The sequence below is a fragment of the Megalopta genalis genome, chromosome 7, assembly GCF_051020955.1.
Source record: "Megalopta genalis isolate 19385.01 chromosome 7, iyMegGena1_principal, whole genome shotgun sequence".
Classification (NCBI taxonomy): Eukaryota; Metazoa; Arthropoda; class Insecta; order Hymenoptera; family Halictidae; genus Megalopta; species Megalopta genalis.
Genome location: NC_135019.1, coordinates 12093663 through 12110740, shown reverse-complemented (window position 1 = coordinate 12110740; position 17078 = coordinate 12093663). Strand labels below are relative to the sequence as shown.

The 17078-nt window shown below is 46.6% G+C and overlaps 1 protein-coding gene across 12 annotated transcripts in view; it reads left to right on the top strand.

The window, feature by feature from the left end:
- Positions 1–4629: 4629 nt before the first annotated feature.
- Positions 4630–17078, top strand: part of LOC117221835 (bromodomain adjacent to zinc finger domain protein 2B) — a 396271-nt gene continuing 383822 nt past the window's right edge. For 6 of the 12 annotated variants that reach the window (XM_033473112.2, XM_033473111.2, XM_033473107.2 and 3 more), the window contains exon 1: positions 4631–6108. The gene's annotated coding sequence lies outside the window, so the exon portion shown is untranslated. Of the gene's footprint in view, positions 6109–17078 lie in introns of all 12 variants that reach the window. The other 6 variants (XM_076523809.1, XM_033473120.2, XM_033473108.2 and 3 more) reach the window with 5 other exon arrangements.

Genomic DNA, 17078 nt, shown 5'->3' with positions numbered 1-17078 from the left:
TTCTTTTGAGCACAAGGCAAATAAAATTATTTTCTTATAGTTATTATATTTACTGGACTTATGATGTTTCGAGTTTCGAACTGCGATTCTTACCAAAATGTAAAATAACGATGTTGCACCTTCGTTATAATTTTAGATTAGATTTCATTATAATTTTCAAGATTCTTTTGAGCACAAGGCAAATAAAATTATTTTCTTATAGTTATTATATTTACTGGACTTATGATGTTTCGAGTTTCGAACTGCGATTCTTACCAAAATGTAAAATAACGGTGTTGCACCTTCGTTATAATTTTAGGTTAGATTTCATTATAATTTTCTAGATTCTTTTGAGCACAAGGCAAATCAAATGATTTTCTTATAGTTACTATATTTACTGGACTTATGATGTTTCGAGTTTCGAACAGCGATTCTTACCAAAATGTAAAATAACGGTATTATAACTTCGTTATAATTTTAATTAGATTTCATTATAATTTTCTGGATTCTTTCGAGCACATGGCAATAACCGGCATTATTTTCTTATCGTTATTATATTTACTGGACTTATGACTTGTCTTATAAAAGCCTGGTTAAATAACAAAAGCCTCAAGACTCATCACTTTAATCTTTAATAACTCCTATCCGAACGGGATACCGAAATAACACCGTTATTTATTTCGGTTTTCAGTAGTACAGTAAATTCTCCCTAATTGACGCTCAGATTGTGCAGAGAAATGGACAATTTGGGAAGAGGAGACACGATTTTTCGAGTCTTGAGGCACATTTGTATAGTTGCCGATTGTCAACAATTATAAAAACGAGATGCAAGGCTCAAATAATCGCATCCCCTGTTCCCAAATTGTCCTTTTCTGTGTACAATCTGAGTGTCAATTAGAGAAACATTACTATACATCGGTTTCGGTATTATAAAGCTATTGGTACATATTTCGGTATTATATCGGTCACGATATATAGCTTTGCTGGAATAATGCCTGTATCAAAACCATACCGGTATAAAGTCCCTGATTCCGACCCCCGTATCATTTCAACCCTTAGTTCCTCCTTCTCGAGTAATTTTCAGCATTGCGCGGACCTTGACGCAACGATTCGCAGTGCACGCATCGCGACAAGGTAAATCGAGGCGAACGCCTCGAAAACCCGAAAGTAATCGTGGAAACGTGTTGCGCGCGAAGGGTCAACGATGCAATTGATACCGATAATTAACAATGTAATGAACCGGACGCCGCGCCGGCGGGTTCGGAGGCCGCGGAAGACCATTTGTAAGTAGATTATCGGTAATTAATGTGGAATCGGCGCCGCTTTCGTTGCCGCGGGGGGTCGAAATAACCGGGCCGATGCGCCGCCGCTCGGATTTATCTTGATCCCGAAAACGTTGTTATTGTCGGGAATAAGTTTCGCCGGATTCCATACGGCCGCGCACGGTTGAAAGGCTGCAGAGCGTTCGGCGCGGGCATTCCGATGTCGCGTTTTCAACGGATATTGGCAACACGGGGTCGAAAGGAACGGCACTCGGCTCGGCTCCTCTTTCCTTCGGAGAAGAAACGAGCAAGTCCGCCAATGGTTTCGAGTCGGCGCAACGCGGACGACTCCCGTCGACGTCGACGACGACGACAACAACGTCGACGACGACAAAGTGCGAGCCGTTGTAATGAGTTTCCTCGAAGCCCCTCTATTTCCAAGATTACATCGAACGACAGCCACGGTTGGATTCGTTGCACGCGCCGGTTTTTCTTCGTTTTCCTGCCTCGCGTCCGTCCCCAGATGTAAATAAGGAAGCGCGTTATGACGCAACCGAGCTAATTGCACGTTACGATAACAGCCGCAGGAAAATGCGTGTAACGGGACTCTCTGATTTCGAGGGCCCCGAGTCGCGCAGGTTCTCCGCGAATCGGGGATCGTTCTGGGAAACTTCGTCGGTCGACGAACTCCGCGTCTCAATCCCCGAGGATGCTGTTAACGTAATATTCTTTGTGATTCGGCGGTGAAATGTCCAAATCGTCAACGCTGTTGCGCGAGAAGTGTATTCAGGGCTCTCGATCCACCGTCGACTCGTCCCTCCTTTTTCGCAGAGTTATTGTGCACTCGCCTGTACTTCCGCGACGGAGAGCATTTGATCGAGCATATCGAACAATTCGCACCATCCCTGCTCCAAATGTATTAGACCGAGCTTACAATAATCCCTAAATTATATGTAAACGACGCTCGGTTAATTAATTGAAAGTAAAAGCACGCGCATCGTCGCATAATTCCGTCTTAAATCCGGAGAGCATTGGGTTCGCGACAGCTTCGAAAAATCCAGCTGAAACGCAGACACCCGTTAGAGGGGGGAGAGGGGGCGCGGACCCGTGTGGGTTGTTCAGAGGCCAATTAACGTAGTTATCAGGAGCAGAGTTGAAGAACACCGAAGGTTTCATTACGATTACGACGCGAAGGTAACGAGCTAGCCTCTATCAATCATATCGGAGTTGCTCGTACGCCGACGAATTTCTATCCGAGCGCGATTATTGCTAATTAAAAAGTTTCACTTTACGGCGCTAATTTCGATCGTTTAACGAACGAACGAGGCTGATTTAATAATTGTGCGCGCGTTGTGTAAGCGAGAGAGCTGCCGCGACGCGACGCGAAGCCGCGGGGAAGGGGCGACAGGGGGGGAAGAGGACGAGTCGAAAGCGTCGATTCACCGAGGGACACCCGTTAGAGCGGCTTCGATTCTTCTTCCGGCGTTCGGTACGCCGCCGGAGCGAAAGCGAAATCGGCAGTAACGTAACTTTTAATGTATGCCCGACGCGGCACCCGAGAAATGCAGATTTCGAAGATACAATTCGCTTTTCCTGGTGCGCCGCGCGTAGAAAGCGACATCGCGGCAGATCGCTCGGATGTTCTTCCCTAAACTGATAAACAAGAAGTGGCACCGGCGTCTTCGTGCAATTACCGGCGCTTAAACATACGATCGGGTTCGCGTTTACGCCGGGTAATAACAGCTTTTGGTAATGATGCGGTAAATGCAGTGAACCCGCGTTGTCCCGTTCGAACGTGAACGGCTTGGATTTTGTGCCCGATAGTTCTGGGATACTTTCGTTTTTCCGATACGACTGACTGCAAAATGTTCAACGAACGTTTTCCGGAACGGGAGTTTTCTAATCGTTCTTTCGAAGTCGAGCATCAAGGGAACTTCTTAAGAACTGTTCAAAAACGACGACAATTGCGATCACAGAGTGTAACAAATCATTTGGATTCACGTGAGAGAACTACTTCTTCTGAAATTATTACTTAAAAGTAATTTCGAGTGTCAGATTTCTATTAAGTGAAACGACAATTGTCGTCTCAAATGTATTAGCTTGGGGAATAAGTTCGTAGCGTTTTTATATTTTCTTTTATTTTACAACGATTTTTTGCTGTTTGACAAAGTGTATAATATTCATTCGATAGAGCTCTTTCTGCTCTACGAAACTGTGCTAATCGTCTTTTTGAGTAATTTAAGTTTCTATTACTTTCGAGGCTTAGAAATGGAATATCCAGGAGGTAAAAAGCAACACTTTCGACACCTTCTCTTCTTCGCTCTTCATCGAGGCCAAAAAGCTGCCGAAGCAGCCCGGGACATTTGCAACGTATACGGAGAAGGTGTCATAGGCGAGTCTACAGCACGGAAATGGTTTGCAAAGTTCAAAAATTGCGATTTTGACGTCGACGACACGCCCCGCAGCGGAAGACCTTCCGAATTCGACAAACAGCGTCTCAAAGCACTTTCGAAGGAGGACGGTCACCAAACACATCGTGAATTGGCCGAAAAAATGAACTGCGATCATAAAACGATTCTCAATCATCTTCATTCAATGGGATTTGCCGAAAAATTGGGAGCCTGGGTGCCTCACGAGCTTAACGAAAACAACAAAGAAAATCGCCTTGAAATAAAAACGCTACGAACTTATTCCCCAACCCAATAGAAGAACGATTAATTCATGTTACTTCGGACGATACACAGGTTCGAACCAGAGCGCCATCTACGTGCACGATCAATTAGCGCGGCGATCCAAACATTCGAATTTTTGTAACATTAAAATATAAGCGGTAAAGAAGCCCGTACAATTGTTCGCCTCACCTCGGTCACCGAAGTTTCGAAGCTCCCATTCATCGGCGACGATATCTCACAGATAATTCGATGCATCGATGATATCTTCAAGATATCTCGGTGTCATTGATATTCCACGGAAACGTAACCGACAGTCGCGCCTCTAGTCCGGTCGAAGCAACTCCGAAACTGATCCGCAACCGAAGCAAACGCTACTTTTCCGAGCCCGCTCGAATCCCTAATCAGCGAAGTAACCAGAGTTCGTACTCACGCGCCCGAAGTAGGTATCCGTCGGAGAAACGTAGTCGTCCTCGGGGCTGTCGGTGTTCGGACACCCGTTATATGGTGGTGTAGTAAGGGGAGGCGGGCCAGGTGGTCCGTCGGTGCGAATATCCATTATAGATTCGGCGGAGTGTAGCTGTCGTACGACCCTACTCATTTTCCGTGTATTCGTGCGCGGCGTATTTCTGGCATCGACTAGGGAGAGCGAGCGAGACGCACCGGCTCTGTATAGAGAGAACGAGGTCCGTGGTCGGCTCCGCAGTGTTGGTGAGTGTCGCGCGCGTGTTGGTTCCCGGAAAGGCGCGTTTAGTTCGCGAGGGCGCCTGTGTCGGGTCTCGCGGCGCCACCGGTTCATTCCGCCATCGGCGCCCGCGACGTACGGACGTGTAGAGACGCGATCGCGATACCCGTTCTGGGCGGACAACGTGAAAAACCGGAGGAAACTCAACGGATCTCGTCGACGAGCCGACGACAGTATCACCGTCGCCGGGACGGAGTGGCGCGCGGCTCGTAGTCGTACGGGAGACGGTAGACGGTCGCGGTCACTGACAGAATACCTCGAGATACGAAAAAAACAGGAAAAAGGGTGCGCGGTGCGCGGTTCGCGGGTTCCGCAGGATCGTGTGAAAACAGTGCGCGACGACACATACCGCAGAGAGCGGGAGAGGACCCGGGAGAAAACGAACGAGACCGGGACGCAGAGGGAGAGAGAGCGAGAGAAAGAGAGAGAGAGAGACTGTGAGACGAAGAGAGACAGAGTGAGAGAGCGAGAGAGAGAGAGAGAAAGCGAAAGACAGAGAGATAAAGAGAGAGAAGAAAAGAGAGATCGCCGATTGTCCTTTGTGCGATCGTCTGGTTTAACGACTGGGCTTCTCGTTCCTCGGGACGCCACCGCGACGTGTCGTGCCGGGGCACAGGAAACCAGCGGAGAGAGCAGCAGTCTCGTAGTTGTCTCGTCTCGTCGCGCGTCGCGTCGCGTCGCGTTCGAGAGGGCCCCGATTCTAACGTCGTGTTATATACCTGCTCGTCCCTCTCACAAAGTGCGGGCCCCGAAGGTCTCGGGCTCCGAAGGTCTCTCCCCTCGGCCTCGTGCCTAAGAAGACAGACGTGGAATGATACTTCGTCGGGACGGAGGTGTGCTGTGCCCAGGCTCGTCAGGCGCGACGTGACACGCGAGACTCGATCTCGGATCGGAACGGGGACGGATAATCGACCTATCGATTATCGTATACATATTTTTTTCTTTCGATCGAGAAGAACCGGCGTGTAATCGTGTAGACGGTATAAACGGCGATCTCTTTGGTGAAGTTCGCTCGGTAAAACGGCACGTACACCGTCGTCGATCCTCGTCGCAAGTGCGGAAACAAGAAGGATCCTTGAGGTTCGAGATATTGTGACACGGTTGTGCTTCGATGGATAAAGAAGTCGCTCGATCGTAAACCGATATAGGTGAGATCGGCGTATACAAGTCGCGCTAGTGCCTCGTTTCTTTTTTTTCTCCTTCTTCCTTTTTTTTTTCTTTCCTTTTTTTCTTCGTCTTCGTCTTCTTCGCGAGACACGCGTATCCATATACATAGTACACATACGTACATACAACTATATATGTATATATAGATATATACATATATATATTTATATAAGTACGTATTTATGTACGTTTTGTGTTTATCTTGTTAATCGAGTACGATCTAAAAAGTGCAAGCAAGATAAGCCGCAGGCGTAAACGCACGAGGAGCAGCCGAGAGCCGTTTTAGGTGAGTTAAAACATTATTTTCTTCTCGATTCTTTTTTGGATATTTTCGCTGTTGGCCATCGGCGTAACGGTTACACGCAGCTTTCTCGTTGCACAGGTTAAGCTTGTATACCTGGCCCCTCGGTAGATCCATTGTCCTGTCGCGATGCTCGATCGGTGTGTCCCCCCCGACGGACCGACGAACCTTTCGACCGACCAACGAAAGAATCCGCGACGATGACGCGCCGACCGACCGAGCGGACACGCTCGCTAACGCAGTAACGTGACATCTTTCGAAACATTCGAGCCTCGCGATAAATTGCGATCCGAGCGAATGGAGCACACCGGGGGGACCTCGTGCACACGTTCACCACCCGTTCGCCGTTCGATATTTGTTCGAATGCCATTTTTGTTTCTTACAATTACACGAACGACGCCGCGACGAAATGTTATGTAACATGTTGGATCGCGCGAAATTGTCAGGCGTACCGCGCGCTCACCCATGACCTAGAGGTGCAACTGCAGTCATAATATTGTGTTTGGAATTTTGCAGCGTTCAATTTTCGGTAGGCGGAGCGTATAGCTGGGACGCTTCGATCGAATTTTATCGCTTTTTTTTTCTTTTTTATTTCATTGTTGCGTGTTCGCAGCAGTGATATTTACGCTTCGGAGTTCGTTGATTGCGGATTCCACGGTGTTGCTCAGGAATGTTGGTTAAACAGTCGATGACGCTGCGCGGTAACCAAGCACGGCGTCGAACATTTTCACCTAATTCCGAGACCCTCTGCGCGAGAAAAATTGTGTCACTGCGGGACGGAGTCGTAGCGAAGTTCGATTCGAGAAATAATTGTTCATATTTCTTTTTATGAAAGAAATGTTTACATTCGTGGTGGCACGATAGCGAAGGAATTGTACGCTTCAGAGTGAACATTCTGTACACGCACGTTTGTTTACCGTGATTTAATACAACGCGTCTGCACACGGCTGTTTGTCGGTTTGCCACGGTAAGAGTAAAAATAGCGACGTTTTCGCGCAATTATTTGCGACTTTAAGTCGGTTCTCCCATATTAACTCCATTCGTCAAATCGCTAATGTTATTTCGATCGAGTTTTATTTTGTCGATTGCGACCTTTCTTTGTCGACTGTTGCTTGTCGATCACCGGCGACCACGGCAGACTCGCCGTGACAAGTAATTGAAAATTGCGGAAAATTCTGATTCCATGAATGGCACACCATTCCGCGATTCTTCATTACGAACAGACTGCGAAACTTTGCGCACAGATAAAAATCGTTCGAATCGTCCGAAATTATCTTATCGATTTGTAACAAATTAGAATATTCTTTTTCTAATATTCCACGGTTTAACTGTGCGAGCAATAAGCAACAACTAATTCTCAATATTTATGTTAGACGTTTATCTACGAGCGAGCCAACTGCAGTAAATTCTCCCTAACTGACGCTCAGATTGTGCACAAAAGTTGACAATTTGGGAGGAGGAGACACGATCATTTGAGCTTCGCGGCTCGTTTTTATAGTTGTTGACAATTCGTAACTATAAAAAGGACTCGCAAGGCTCGAACAATCGTATCTCCTTTTCCAAAATTGTCCACTTTTGCGCGCAATCTGAGCGCCAGTTAGGGAGACATTACTGTATACTCAAATTGTTGCTTAAAACTCGATTCAAATCGAAAAAGTTGTCTCGATTAAGAATTAACGTGCCTGCGTTACAACGACCTACACAAATGGTCAAAAATTAACTGATAAAAGTATCGAAACTTTCGCCGGACTAAACGCAAGAATCAACTGCGAAACAAAAGAAACGAATACAAAATTATTCTATTAAAATCAACGCGAATAGCGCGCGTTCATTCGAAGCAGCACAGCGCATGGCGCGAGGTTCGTACCAGCAATTTCCCTTTGCAAAACATTTTTCCGCGTTGCACAAACTTTGGGTAGGGGCTAGAAGGGGGGGAAGGGGATGAGGTACATTGCATACAAAAGAGATGCCGCGAACCGATGAAAACTGTTACCGAAACAGATGGCGACGATCGTCGAAAAAAAGGAAGGCAAACCAGGGGCGGAGAAATGAGCCGAGCGAATTCTGGGGGTGACTCCGGGTCCAGAAAATTATCGACATTCTAGTCGTGTTCCGAACGACTGTCGTTCAAGCCCCCGGTCTTCCACAGAGAGTCCGCCGCGTGTGCGCGAGCCTCGGCCTCTCGTCGAATGTGTAAATGGCGGTGGCAAGGGAAACGCGCGGGTCTTCCGGGCGGCCGGTGATCGTTTGAAACCGTGCAACGCTCAAGAACGTTCCACGGTGACGCAATTTTCGTGCAGGTGCAATTACGCGCGCGGTCGCGGGGCACGTCAGCAAAATCGAGAGCCGTCGTAACGGGTCTTCGTTTGGTTTCGCGGGCGCAAACGCCGCCGTTTTACCGTTAACGACCTAAATCGACGCGCCGGAGGAGCGAGATGCGCGCTCTTTCGCGAGTTCCCGCTGAGAGAGAGAGAGAGAGAGAGAGAGCCAGAGAGGCCGAGATCGCGTCGAGTGCCGCGGACTGGAGCGAGAGAGAGAGAGAGAGAGAGAGAGGCGGCTGCGATGCGCGACCGAGTTCGTAGTTGGCAGAAGTCTTTTCGACCGTTTCATTCGATGACTTCAGAGCCGGCTCGAGAAGCATCGGGTAGCTCGGATGATCTTTCACGGCGAATGCGCGTCCGCGAAAACGCGGAACGCGTTCTAATAGCGTCGACGCTGCGACCTGCCATTGGCGTAGACATCGAACTCGAAGCCTCTGGCCGCGAGCTGCTCCGAATCCTCTCCCGAACGTTCTCTCGGCCGTTCTGCTCGGCTAGACTGCCTATTCGATCGTTTCGCTTTGACACACGGTTGTTCGAACATTTCCGGGAAGTGTCTTAAGTTTTCGAGCTAGATGTTAGATGTATCATTCGCGACAGACACCGATCGAGGCGTTTGATTGCTTGGAATCCTTCGGCGAACGTTCCCTCGGCCAAGACTGCACATTCGATCGTTTTGATTCGAAACACGGTTGTTCAAACATTCGTGGAAAGGGCCTTACGTTTTGCAGGTCGATTCACCTAGAATCCCCTCGGGGTCTCGGCTGGGATCCTGTTCAGAACGTTTCTTCCAACGTATCTGATCGACTAGGCTGTGTATTCGATCGTTTTCCGCCGAAACTCCGTTGCTCGAACACTGGAGAAACTGTCTTAACTTTTCGATGCTAAATGGTAAGATGTATCATTCACGCAGACATTGAACTTCCAAGGTTTTCAGAGCTTCCTGGGTTAAGAGTCTCTTGGGAACGCTTCTGCCAATGGCCGTACAACCAATCAGGCTGTACGTTTAAACGTTGTACGTATTCTGAAATACAACTGTTTAACCGTTTGAGTCCCAAGCAGCGCGATCGCGCTGTTGAGATTTTATGTCGAGAAAACCCAGCACATTTCGAACATTGTGGACAACCGACGATGCGTTACCGATTGTCGAAGCGCGCTCAGATTTACCGAAGCAAGTACATCACGCAGCTCCTTTTAATGTAAATAGTACATTTTACAATAGGTAGAATAAAATACTACAATAATGCAATAATACATTACAAAATACAAATTTTTAATTCATTATTATCGCGCCGCTTGGTATTTCTCGACATTAAATAAAACAAGCGCTATATCGCTCTGCTTGGGTCTTTTCGTACGCATTTAGAGAAAGCGCGGTTGCGCTGTTTGCGATTCTTCGACAGTGTTTTTTTAATACCCTCTGGGACTCAAACGGTTAAACGTTCGTCAAGATTGTCTTGGAACTAGGTGGTTGATCTAAGAGGTTGCATGAACTCGTGTACAGCTAATCCAGAATTAACACGTTCGTTAACAGCGTCGCATGCGTGCGACGACCACGATTTTGCATTTCGCGCGAAGAACGTCAAATTAATTCGGTGAATATAATTCTTTAAATTTAGCGCGATATTTTGAGAATCTGTAGCATTCCTTTGACGACATTTTTCTTATATTTTCGAAGAGAATGCGATGTATTTAATACGATAAATATTGTAGATATAAGAGTGGAGTAAATTCTCCCTAATTTGCCTTCAGCTTGCAAACAAAAATGGACAATTTGGGAATAGCAGATACGACTGTTCGAGTCTCGCAGCTCAATCGGAGTAAATTTTACCTAATTTACCTTCAGTTTGCAAGCAAAAGTGGACAATTTGGGAATAGGAGATACAACTGTTCGAGTCTCGCAGCTCATTCTGAGTAAATTCTCCCTAATTTACCTTCGGCTTGCAAACAAAAATGGACAATTTGGGAATAGGAGATACGACTGTTCGCGCCTCGCGGCTCATTTTTAGAGTTGCCAACGTTTATAAATGGTGCGAGGTTCGTATAATCGTATCTCCTCTTCCCAAATTGTCCATTTTTGTTTACAAGTTGCAGGAAAATTAGGGAGCTGCTAGCGAACGTGTTAAGAAAGCCGGAATATCTCGAAAGAATCAAACGAACCAGCCGCCAGCCGATGATTCAAATTCGCCGAGAACTGCAGCCGAAGAAAGGCGTTAAAACGCGATAATTGGAGCAGGGTGTATCTAAACGGAGTTAGGGCAAGGTGTCTAACCGCACCGCGATGCACCGTGGGAAATGGGGTGGCTCGGAGGGTTGAAATTCGCGAGCAACAGCGACCGGCCTGCTGTTCCGGCCGTGTTCCGTGCCTTTCGAGGCGGAGAGCTCGTCGCGTTGGGAAGACGCGAGGAATCTCGAGCATCGAACGGTTCGTGCGTATCTTTATCGGCGATAGGTGACCGTGTGTGCCGAGGGGGCGGGGAGGGTGGAGGATCGGTCAAACGATAACGCAACGGAAGCACGTACAACGATAGCCCCTCATTCGGCCGCGTTCTCTCGCGCCCTGGCTTTCCGGCGAAATTGCGGGGTCTACGCCGTAATCTCGACGCCGCGGCGCGACGCGACGCGCCGGTGCAGCTTACATCGATGACAAATAGATCGATAACATCCGAGAAACAGTTATCCAAGCCGGCGCGGGTTTTCGCGCAGCGGCGATGCTTTATTTCCGCGTCTCGTTTCACCGATTCGGTGCAACTCGGCCGTGACGCAACTCTCCCTCCTCCTCCTCGAGCACGAATCATCCCCGGAACGAAGGGAATGAAAGATTCTTTTTTTCCTCGTGGAACGGCTACGTCGGCCGTTACTCCGCGCGGAACAGCCCCCCAACCCCCTCTCCCGACGTTTCTTCGATTGTTTATTTTCCCGTCGAAAATGAAAAGGAAACGACCAAGATTGGAGGATTATTCACGCATGATAGGACTCCATCAACCTTGAACGCCGCGACTCGATCGATGTGTCGACCGATGTTCCTTGGAAACGGTCCGTTGAGCCGCGGCTCGATCGATCTTCAACAATTTTGTCTTTTAGTAGCGACGGGCCGAGGCGATTTGGACCTCGAGGACACGGCGAAACGAGGATCGAGGGTCCCTCGTGGGTCCTGGAAATGAAACACTGTCTTATCTGTTGGTCTCGTTCGTTCGATCGAGGAGCTTGTTGCCGGGCTTTCAAGCAGGATGTGGTTTCGCTTTTGCAATCAATTGGAGATGAAATCGATGTTGGAAGTTCGACTTCAGAATTTACATGTAGGTAATCGAGCTATCTTATTCAGTTCGTACGAAAGTTCGTCGTTCCATTGTCTTCTACGAATTCTTTCATTTTTTACTTCGAGTACAAACTGCTCGAGAATTCATAGTTTTTTAATTACTAATTCGTTTGTCGTGTTGATATAGTGGACCCTTTGTTACAGAAAGTGTAATGATAACTAATACACGAATATGAGCGTACAATGAACTCCATTGGTTTCCTTACGCATCTCTTCATAGCTCGCATACCATAAAATAAAATAAAATAGATAAAATAAAGTAAGAAAATGAAATGAAATAAAGTAGAATAGAATAAAATGCAATAAATTAAACTCGAATAAAATACGATAATTTATCCACAATGAATTTAAAATTAAATTGCTATTAAATCGTTAAACTATTATTAACTATTAACACCATTCACAATTACGAGTGCATAATAATAATAATAATAATAAAAATAATAATGACGGTAATAACAGTTAACGATAATGACAGTGAGACAAAACAAGAACAATGTTTAATCACAATAATGTCGGCGTTCTTTATCCCTCCCTTGCGCAATTAAATAATTGTAACCCCTTCTTCGTGTTCTTTAATTTTTAATCTGAAGGAAGATAGAAGCGTACACGAACGGTACAAGCAGATTTGACGAAAAATCTATAGAATTTGAAAAACAAAGTATATTTGGATATATATGTATATATATATATATATATATATATATATATATATATATATATATATATATATATATATACATTTATAAACATATAAATATATATTTAAAAAACAAAATAAAAATTTGCAGAAAAAGGCGAGCGATTTTCACGAACCGACAGAATGTTCTCCGCACCCTGGACTCGTTTTTGTTTGAATCGAACGAGATCCGCAGTCCGGCGGGGAACGTAACCACGTCCGATGCGAGCGCGAGCCTGTCGTTTTTCGCCAAATTAATCCCGTTTCGTGGATTACGTAAGAAGCGGTTGAGGCCAGTGGTGCTCGAGCACCCTCTCGCTCGTAAAACTCGCATGTACGAACGATAACTGTCGTTCGAGGAGATAAAGTGCGTCGCTCGTAGAGAAAGGCGGCGGGGGAGTAGGAGAGGAGCTCGGGCGGATCTTCCGCCGTGGAATCGATCGTCTTGCGAAATCGATGCGTGACCAATCGCGGAAAACGACCGTTGGTCGTGTCCTTTCCCGTCGACGATCCTCGTCGATCGAGGAAAAAAACAAAGCCGGAGAAGCCGCGGATCGCCGTTGTCGCCGTTCTCGCCCTCCGCCCTTCCCCCTGCCCATAGCCGGGCGAATCTCGTGACTAATAGGCGTAATCCGTGGCGCGGCAATTAGCATACATGAATAAAGAATCTATGAATCCTTTAAGCCGACCGAAACGCGCCGTGAATGAATACGTATTTATAACTTGGCTCGCGGAACCAGCCTCGGAACTTCTCGCGCTTCACTGGGACAAATTCGCGAACTGCCGAGCAACCTGGCAGACAGAGCGAGAGAGAGAGAGAGAATGAGCGAGAAAGGGAGAGAGAGAGAGAGAGAGAGAGAGAGAGAATGAGCGAGAAAGGGAGAGAGAGAGAGAGAGTTTGCCAACATTTTCGTAGGCGTCGCGAGGAAATCGAGCCGCCGATGCATCTCTCTCCGCTGATCTGCCTATTGAAAAGGAACTCGGCGAAGCCGCCGTTATCGCCGCGGCTGAAATTGAATTGCTGATAACAACGTGAACTTCAGCTTCGCCTCGTTACTTCGAGTCTCGCCGGTTTCGACTGTATTTATCGTGATTGCGAGCAGCACCCTTTCCCCCGGAGCTTTCGCAATGCAGAAAAATTCTGAATTAGCCGAATCTGCTTATTTAACCCTCGCGCGTCGAATGCAGGGCGCATTTTGACCCGCGAACGATAAACACCATTTTCCAACGCAAACTTTATCACGAGTCAAAATGACTCTGTATTCGTCTTTCGCGACCATTGAAAGCCATTCGTCTTCCGAGGATTAGGATTCGGGCACAATTTTTTTTCCTACGCAGACAAATCTTGTCTTAGGATTGTTGTTCCTTTTTTTCGTGTCTCTTTTTATCCAATATCTTCGTTTTTTTTCGAAGATATTGTTATTAGGACAAGAGAAGTATCAGAAGATCTTTAATTTAATTTAATTTGTTCATATATACGAGTAAACACCCATTTTTACAATAACAAGACGAAAACGTATGATATTCAAAGTGACAGAGAATCGGCGAATTTTCAGAAAAATCAACTTCATTGTTTGTTACTCGTTAGAGTTGTTAAGGGAAGAAATAAAATGTCCGCGCAGTTCCCGTTTTGTGCAACGAATGTGCGACATTTCTGTTCCACAGAAAGATCCGCGGTCCAATTATTTACCGATCGTTGCAGAAGAAAATACAGTAATGTCCTCTCTAATCGACGCTCAGACTGTCCACAAAAATGGACAATTTGGGAAGAGGAGATGCGATTTATTCGAGCCTTGCGGTTCGTTTTCATAGTTCTTGACTAATATAACTATAACTAACAACTATAAAAACGAACCGCCCAATCTTCGCATCGGCGTAGCGAGAAAATCGATAAATCACATGGGCGTAGCAATAGCACCGCGACACTCACGGCACAGCAAAATTGTGACACTCGTGGAGAAATTATTGTACCAGGTAGTTCCGCTGGCTTAATGGGAGATTTCGGGCTAGAATCTTGAATGGGAAGGGAATTGCGAACTTGGAACAGTTACCGATTATCAACAACTATAAAAACGAGCTGCACAGCTCGAATAATCGTATCTCCTCTTCCCAAATTGTCCATTCTTGTGCGCAAACTGAGCGTCAGTTTGGGAGACATTACTGTATCGCGCTAATGGATTAAGCGGACCGATGATTTCCAACGTGTGGTATCGTTTTCTATTTTATTCGAAGCGTTCAGTTCCGAACAAACGCGTTCAATGCGCCGATGGTTGTAAAAAGTTGTCACCTTATCTACCGTACAGCTGTGCATCGTCGAAAGGATAACGATCGCGAAAGTCCCCGATTACATTATCGACTATATTTCGAGGATGATTCGTGGGTTTCCGAGTGCGATAGGCATTGATAATTCGCTGGAAACTCCTGCGAACACATCGCCGTCCGCGGCGGTTTCTTCCACGGCGAGAATCATTGTTTACGGATCCCCGCCCGTAGGACCGCTAATAAAAATGTCGGCTCGTAAAGCACAAAGCCAATTTTTTTCGTCGAGTTGTTCGCGTCGTTCGCGCTGGTTATCGACGTTCAGTATGACGAGAACGAAGCCGAGTCACTTTATTTTCCCGGCGATGCACGTCGACGGCAGGGAATAAACTTTCACACCGATACCCTAAACCTTTTACCGCTCTCGGCGAATTGCTCCTCGTTCTCCCCTGACCTTATTTTATAGCGCGGCTAGGTACTCTATTCAAAATCGACTAAACGCCGCTAACGAATGCCCGTCGATCGCGCGCTTTTCTACCGAACAAAAACAGAAAGGGTAGGGGAGAGGAGAGGGGGGGAAAAGGGTAAGGGAAATAACAATCGGAGAAAAGTTCTCGCGGGCCTGGCCGTTTTCGGATCTCGGTGGAATCGATTCGCCTGTTCACCGTAAGGTAGGTATAAGTAGACCGACGTTTACCGCGAACGGCTTAAGAGCTCGCAGGTACATCCAATCATTGGAATTCGTTTAACCGGTTGCTGGAAAAGGGTACGCCGGGAATATTTGCTTGGCTAGAACACCGGGAACAGCAGAATTACCGGTGCCTTTTTAACGGATCGAGGATCGGTGCCTGCGCCTTTGTGGCATACGCGGATGCAATCGAACGGGATAACGTTAGGACAGTGCCAGAAAACGAGAGACGGCTATCGAGAAAGTCAAGGTTTATCGTTTCTCTGCCGATCGTTTTGTCCCCTCGCGATCACGTCGGTCTATATTTAATCGTCCCTATCTATTTGTAACGCGTTGAAAATACCGCTCCGCGAAACAACAACAATTTTGTTAAATTAGGCCGGGAATAATTATCGGTGTTCGCTCGTACATTCCCAGACCGGTTATTACTCCATGAACGTGTGTACACGGAAAAAGTTCTCGCGCGCCAGCAAGACTGGCTGGCAATCTAAATATTTGCTCAAATAAATATTCAAATAAATATTGTTATTTTCCCGAAATAAATGTTTGGAAAGATCAGTCACGGTCGAGCGGCGGCCCACGATTTTTATCTTTTCACGCTGCATTGCGAAAATTAGACTCTTTTCGAGTCCTCCTTCGAACGGTTGCTCGGAAAGTAATTCCGCCGGCAGAGAAACGTCGGAAAGTTATGGAACAATGCATCGTTGGATAATATTTACTCTAAAACATTGATAAACCGTCTTTTATTTTCTCGCGAAAGAACGAAATTACTTTCCGAACGATCTATTTCTGTTTCAAATGGAATTTTCTTCTGGCAGGGAGCATTTCGGCATCTCCTCTATTATCCGAACACGTCTCGCATACTAACCGCACACTGATTAACCCTTTCACAGTTACATCGATTAGTATTTTCTCGTCCTTAATAATACATTTCCTGATACAACGAGACAATGTTTATTTCTCGCGTGTCTCCTTCACTAGACTTTTTCTAGACTTTAATAGCAGAATGATCACATTATTGTTAAAATTTAGAGGAAATTATCCCCTTCATATTTGGTTGATTACGTGTGAAATCTCCGCTAGGAGTCTGATTCGTTATTATATAGCGGAACGATTTACCAGTATAAAAATCACTGAAAATTCAATCTAGCTGTTCTCTAGAAGCAAGTAGTACCCGTTCCATTATCCGAACGCTCAGCCCCACAGACCACCCCGGTCGCATTACACGTTCATCGCAAACTCCTAAAATCCTCGGCCCAATTAAGTGCTGTCGCACCAGCATAAAAATCGTCACGGCTAATCCTTGGTCGCGCAATCGTCGAAAGCAGATCACCGAAGATCATCCAAAGAATGCGATCCGAAAACGTCCCGACCGCCGAAAGAATGTAAAAAGCAATTTCGAAGCAAAGCCTCGATCGAGCCTGCGTGGAGAGGGGACCAGAGAGAGAGAGAGAGAGAGAGAGCGCGAGAGAGAGAGGGAGAGAGAGAGAGGGTTCCCGAGTAAATATAAAATTTCCTCCGGTATTCCGCCGGTGTCCAGGTATTCCAGGACTCCTCTGTATCGCTTCCGACCCCGGGCGTATCGGCGGCCGGGTCTCGAGCGGTCCCGAGCGGTTCTCGAGCGGAGAGCCGCAGGTATCGGGCATAATTTTCCATCTCGGCCGAGTAAATTGATCGGAGGTTACGTCTCGG